General features: G+C 34.8%; 1 long non-coding RNA gene across 1 annotated transcript; it reads left to right on the forward strand.

Annotated features, from left to right (window-relative positions):
* Positions 1-2245: 2245 nt before the first annotated feature.
* LOC107845885 lies at positions 2246-5867 on the forward strand. Its single transcript, XR_001667060.2, has 4 exons — positions 2246-2713; positions 5065-5147; positions 5276-5322; positions 5442-5867. It is a non-coding gene; the product is annotated as an uncharacterized LOC107845885 (long non-coding RNA).
* The last annotated feature ends 1361 nt before the right edge of the window (positions 5868-7228 follow it).

Below are 7228 nucleotides of genomic sequence, written 5' to 3' on the forward strand. Positions count from 1 at the left end.
GTCCCTCGTAGAATCAAATATCGAATTTTGGACGAATCAAATGATCTTAAGTCATTGCTATGAACATTTTTCACCTCTAAACTACTTAATAGACTAGGCTAATGATCATGAAACTTGTATTCATATTCAGATTATTTGGATTAGAGCTTAGACGCGTAGGAATGACTGTTAGAATTCTAGCATGAAAATATGGGGTATTACATTATCTCCCCCTTGGAAACATTCATCCTTGAATGTAGATAATTAAGCTGAAACACAGAGGGATCTTAGTCTTTAAGCTATCATGTACAACTGATATAAACTTAATCACTGAATCTCAAACATAATGAGCTACTGAACTAATCTGCAAGTGTATGAATTCTCATGAAAATAGCTATATGGCTAAGATAGAAACGAGAGTGTCAACTTTTGAGTAACCATTACTTTGCGCTGGATATGATCTCATGAGAAAAAAATGAGAGGTATATGGCATGAAAACTTGGGATATTACATTGCAGGAAATAATTCAGAAACTTTCTCTATATTCAAGAAGTATTTGGCATATTATTTTTGCCTTAAAGATCTAGGACCCTTGAAATATTATTTAGGAGTCGAGTTTGCTCGTAGTAAGAAGGGCCTTTTCCTATGTCAACGAAAATACACTCTAGATATTTTATCTGAAGCAGGACTTTTGGGAGCTAAACCCTTTCTCCACTTCGATGGTTCAAAACCATCGACTTGGCCTTGCTACAGGCGAGTTATGTGTTGATTCCAGCAGTTATCGTCGCTTAGTGGGACGTCTTATTTACCTCACAATTACTAGATCGAAAATTTGTTATTCTGTTCATATCTTATCTCAGTTCCTTCAAGCTCCAAGAGTTGAACACTATGATGTTGCCTTACGAGTCTTGAAATATTTAAAGAGTAGCCCCGGCCAAGGACTTTTCTTCTCAGCGGATAACAATTTGCAGTTATACGCATTGTATGACTCTGATTAAGCTAGTTGCCCTTTGACACGTCGGTCTTTAACCGACTATTTTATTCTCTTAGGCAACTTGCCGATATCTTAGAAAACGAAAAAACAACCTACTATATCACGTTCCTCTGCAAAGGCCGATTATAGGTCTATGGCAACCACCATATCTAAGCTCGTTTGGCTTAAGTCTTTCTTAGCGTCATTGGGGGTGTTTCATCAGCAACCTATGCGGTTGTATTGTGACAACCAGGCTACTCTGCACATTGCAGCCAATACAGTTTTCCACGAACATACCAAGCATATTGAAATTGGTTGTCACTATGTTCGCGAACAGCTTATTGAGAAAAATATTGCTACAACTTATGTGGGTACACGTTTTCAACTCGCTGACATATTCACTAAATCTTTGGATCACCCATAATTTTCTTTTCTTCTTTGCAAGTTGGGCATTTGTCGACTGCATGCTCCAACTTGATGAGGAGTATTGGACACGATGCATATAAGAAGAGATGAAAACTTTATTTTCTATATTTGGTAGGAAATATTTTTATAATATTTTGTATCCTAGAATAGAATATATTTTGTATGTATAATAGACTTAGGGGTTGAAAAAAACTCTGTATAAATAAGGTCGCTACTCTGTGAATACAAACAACGTTTTTGCGTGACTGTTTTCTTATCATTATAAAAGTTAAATTATAGGAAAAATTGACGATGTGGGACAATTTTTGTCGACCGATTATTGGTGTTTTTCTCCCATTTTTAGTATATTGATATAGCAGACAATTGATATATTTTTAAATCTTAAGATAATTTATGTATTTTTTTGTGATGGGGGAGGACTTAGGAAAAGAGTGCACTCATCAACAAACATGTTAATATCTTACAAGAGAATCAATAATTAAAATTCATGAAGACCATCAAAGAAAGCTGTGTAGTGGATGCGATTATTTTTCTCTTAATTAGAGGTCTTGGGTTAGAGCCTTGAGTATGAAAAAATTCTTGATAAGGAGCGCTTCCCCTTAATGAGACCTATGAAGCGCGAATCTACATTAATCGAACTCTAATGGAGATATCACACACCAAATTGAAAATAAAAGAAAAAACTAAAATTCATGAAGGGCGTACAAATAATCAAAACACACGGGTGAGTATATAATGGCAGAACAAGGACTTAAAAGTTAATTTATGAGTTTTGAATTGTCATCAAACTCCTAGCTCATTTTTTTAGTTGTGTTCAAAAATAAATATTTCTAAATATATTTGACATATTCTACTTATATAGAAATGTCAGTGAGCACACACCTCATGGTTGCCATGTGTACTTCATAGCATTATGAGTGAAGGTGAGGGTATTGTAGGTATGTTTTATTTTTGGGTCCTTCAAATTGTTGTATCTAAGTGCTTCAATCATGTGTACATTTTGGTATTGGACATAAAGACCAGCTTAGATTTAATTTATTACAATTGTTTCATTGTTTTAATTTTTTAATATATGTGGGCTCCACATTTAAATTTCGGCTGATCATCATTTTATTCCTTTACTGGGTGCACTTCCATACTTCATATATATAGGGCTATTTGAGTCATTTTCATGCTCCAGAACAGGAATATTATGGTCATTTAATCTGCTTCTTCTTCTTACTATTACGCGTGTCTTCATGGTATCAACAGTTGCTTATACATTGATTCTCTCAATTGTTCTTTGCCCTTATCAAGCATATGGAGATTTTCTGAGGAATTATTTCCGACTTTCAGGTTCGTCTCTCTCATTATGTGCTTGATTGTGATTCATTTAATTTCAATGTTACCTTATTTATTGGAATGCTTGTTTTTGTGCGAATTGGGGTGAAAAATTTGTCGCTCATTCTTTATTTTCTCGATTTCTCTTTCAAATCATGGGGTTTATTTTACTTGTATTCGTGATTTTATTGTTTGAATGTCCAAATAATTTAGGGAAAATAAATTGTGAGGTATCTTTTTGGATTCACTGTTTTATTCTTTGGTGTATTCATTTGAGTCAACTTTTGCTCCCTATCTGTTTGTGATAATTCCCCATCAAAGCTGGTTGTTTGGATTCCAAGTTTAGGCTGTAGTCTTCTGATTTTTCCCAGGTAATTGGAGCATTTTGAGTTCAAATAAAGATTTACGTGTCGATAAAGATCATTAAAGTCAACGCCACAATAGCCATTAAATTCAGGGATTTCGAAGTAGGAATAAGGGCTAAAGAAATCTTGAATAGATTCATAGAGCTGAGTGGGCAAAACGTTTTGGAGAACTGTTAGAAGGCCTAAGAAGGACCAGATTTGTGACAATATCTCCATGTTTGACAATTGGATATTGGAAATTAGTGGAATATTGGAAGAAGAGATAGAGAAATGGAGATGAAGTTTGTGGATTTATGGAAGTGGAATTTATTTAAATAAAAAGCAAAACAAAGTGACTGTTTGTGAGATGAAAAGAGAATGTACAGATAAACAAAAGTAAAAAGCAAAATTTTCGCCGAAGAAGGTTCGAATGAACCCTCTTGGCCAAGTGTAGCTCCTCCCCTGCCTGAGGGTGGTCGTCCATCACCTTAAAGTAGTCCCCGATAAGGTTTCAAAAAGAGGGGTAGCCTTGTGTGTAAGCATAGCTCATGTTTCTCATTAGTTAGAAACCTGACAAGTGTTGAGAAAATCCCTGAAGAAGTTATGTACGTGTTTACATTTTTAACCCAAGGTTTCAGAAGATATGCAACTTATGTCTCTGGGATATATGAAGTGTTGATGTTATCTAATTTCAAGAAGATAAATCCTTCAAGCTTTGGGGAACTCAGGTCATTTTACATGGACGAAAAGTAGTATAAGAAACTGTGTGAAAAAGGCTGGGGTGAATGCTTTGAATGGCAACAAAGATAACATAAAGAATATTATTGATGCTCTGCTTTTGAATCTAATTTAGCATGTCACGGTCATCTTCTTGCATCTTTGAAGTTTGTTTTTCCGTTGAGTGTAATCTTGTGGTCTGTAGTAATCTGAAAACGAACGAATTGCTGGACATATCCATACTGCTTCTCGGAACTCATGAGACAAAACATTACCATTCATTGAAACAAGAAAATTGAAAATCTCGACCTCAAACTACTATCTGATCTGGTATAGATGTTTGAAGGTCAAATATTTCATCCATCATTTTTGACACTGCTAATGCATAGTTAATTTCTATTGTTTCCTTCTATTTACTTGGAGGAACTGACGCTCAGATTGATTGATTATCTATAGCACATGATGTTAACTTTAGAATTAATTTAAAATGCGAGGTTCTTGGATTGTAAAGTAACTTCCATCACTGTGAATTTGTAACTCTTAAGGTTTTACCGTTTTATTCGTTAATTAAGCATGTATAATATCACTGGTCTGAATATGATTCATAAATACAGTTATTTGAAAGCTAATTTTGTGATATGCTTTAGTACACTGTCACCTACAACATAAATTCGAGTATTTAATGGTTACAGAGTTCTTCACAACTGACCTGATATCAAAGCTGGTAAAAGAGAGTGAAAGCACCATTGATGTAGTGTTTCCACCACCTTGTAATGTAAACAGACAATTAGTATCAGAATCAGAGAAAATAGAAGTTGTAGGAGAAGGAATATTTAGGAACACAGTAGCAGCTCCACTCACTATGCAGGAGATCAGAAAAGGCAGCTCTACTTATGGATGTTTCTCAGTAGCGTACTGTTTTTTCCCCTCTTAAGTTGAGCGATCATCTTTATTTCTTTGCTTCCTTACTAAAAAGAATAAGAAGATTGCGTGCTTTTACTCTCGCTTCTGTGGAGTGATTGAAGTTGCATAATTGTTGGGTAAAAGATAGCAGCTTCATATGTATTTTCTATTTGGTTTACATCCTTGTATTTCTGTTCGTTGTATGGGTTTTGGAGTTTTAGTTTTTGAATGTGAAGTACCAATTTATCTTTTGTTTGTTTGTTACACTGGGTGTCGTATAGATTTGGTAAGTTGAATTATTAGTTTATGTATTTGTAGTGCTTTTAGTTGAAGATTTTATTTCTCTTGTTGATTGTTGTGATTCATATTGAAATGAATGGAGTTTTTCTTTCATTATTGCAGTGAAGAATGCAACAAAGATGTACCTATTGCATTGATTAGCTTCCACAATTGCAGCCTTGATGCAAAAATCAAAATGAATTTTGGTATTAGCAATGTTATCTCTTTTCACTTGCAATTAATCCTATTGGCCAAGTTTCATATTCTTGGAATCTTGGTGGATTTGGGACGGTGAGGACTGGGCTAATGGTTGTTTATGTTTGTTTGTGCTAAGGGTCAGGTTGAGGAAAATCAAACTGAAACAAAGAAACCAGCAGCAAAGTAATTTTCTACTTCTTATTTTAGTGTTACTGTTGTTTTATGGTTGTCCTTATCTTTACCTCTTTAACAATTGAATGCATTCTTGATATTGTACTTACATACTATGTAATGTTGTTCAGGAGCAAGGAGAAATCAACAGAGCCAAAGGCTAAAAGGGAAAAGAAACCCAACAACCCAAATGCTCCAAATCGCTCTCCTACTATCTTTGTGTTCATGTAGTCTCTCACTCCTGTTCTGTTTTGAGTTTGTGTTTAAGAAGTTGTCAGTACTTTGACATGACAAAAATCATGCAAGGATGAGTTTAGGCAGACATTCAAGGCTGCTAATCCTGACTGCAAGTGTGTATCCACGATAGTGCTGAATTCAGTTGTTCTTGATAACAATCTCCTCTTGCCCCTTTATCCCTTCAGTTTTATCTAATAGCTGTAATGAGTTGTTTCATTACATTTCATATTTTGTTTGTTCGCATCACTTTTAAGATGACTCCTAATGGTAAACTCATGTATGTTTGTTGCGATGTATGTAATTTTTATTTTTTTTTACAATATCAGAATGTTTTCATTAATACACATAAAAATCAACTCGTTCTTTTTATTGGGCTCGCGCTGGCGCGGGCTATCCCATCTAGTTTTCTAATACAAATATAAGCTCTGACAAAGTTGAACTCGTCCAAACTTAATAAGTAATAATGGAAGGAAAGTGAACCATGAAAGTTGTAGGGCCTATTTGTTATATGAGCATGTGCTTCTTTTGAGTATGCCTGCAAACTTGTCAAACTCACTATTCAAATAGAGGGTATGGTCTCAATATTGAAAATTTAGCATCATGGACACAACCTCATCACTGACTATATTCCTATCAATAATATAGTCGTGTGGCGGAGTGATCTGTACTTTTTTATTCGTAGTTAGAGATACCTTGTTGGAGTTCCAGTAGCTACATCATTACTTTTGTTAGAGAACTCTTAATCCTCAATATAGTCGTGGTAGAGTGGTACATGTTTTTTTATTTTTAACTAGAGATATCGTGTTTGAGTTATGCTAGGTACAAAATTACCTTCGTTAGAGAGCATGTTATCTCTCACTTGATTTTTTTTTGCACGTGCCTGAATTTAGTCGAACTTCAGTGTGAATATCGAACACCAGAAGAGGGCATGGGCATGTTGTGTTTGCCATTATATTCAACTCATCATTCAATTCCATCTTATACATACTTTTTCATGTTACATTACATCCCTTTGGAGTTGGCATGCAATATTCTTTGATCCTCATGTGTAGATCACTTAGCTAATTATATTTCTTTCATAATATTGGGGATTTATACGTGATTAAATCGAGCAAGTGAACAATAAGGATCTATATATAATCGATCCCAATCTGATTGGAATGAGGTAGGGACATAGCTATAATAACGATGGTGATTCAATTGAATTTCATTCGTTTAATAAAACTTGTCATGCATAAATATGGTAAAATTAATAGTAGTGTCTATCTGTCTCCATTTATGAATTTTTTAGTGTAATGCAAAGTTGGTCCAAAGTTTAATTTAGATTACAAAGTTAAAATTCAAGTGTGGCTTTCTTGCATATTTACCACCCAAAATCAGCCAAAAGTAATGAGTTAGCTAGTCACCCTTTACTTAGGATATTACTGTTAGCCCATATGTTATTGGGCCTTTAGTTTATGGACCTTTAGGTTATTGGCTATGTATATATAGCCTACTCTTGCTTTAGTCAGTTTTATGCTTTTCAGATTATATTGTAAACCTTAGCCTTTCTTCCCTTCAATAAAGTTCTATTAACATGGTATCAAAGCTAGTTCGATCCATGTCCTTTGATTTGTTGGTTGAAGATTTTGTAGCAGGCACCTACTGCGCGGATCGAACTCCGCGGTGAGTTCGCTGGGGG

Source organism: Capsicum annuum, unplaced genomic scaffold (genome assembly GCF_002878395.1).
Source record: "Capsicum annuum cultivar UCD-10X-F1 unplaced genomic scaffold, UCD10Xv1.1 ctg4193, whole genome shotgun sequence".
NCBI lineage: Eukaryota > Viridiplantae > Streptophyta > Magnoliopsida > Solanales > Solanaceae > Capsicum > Capsicum annuum.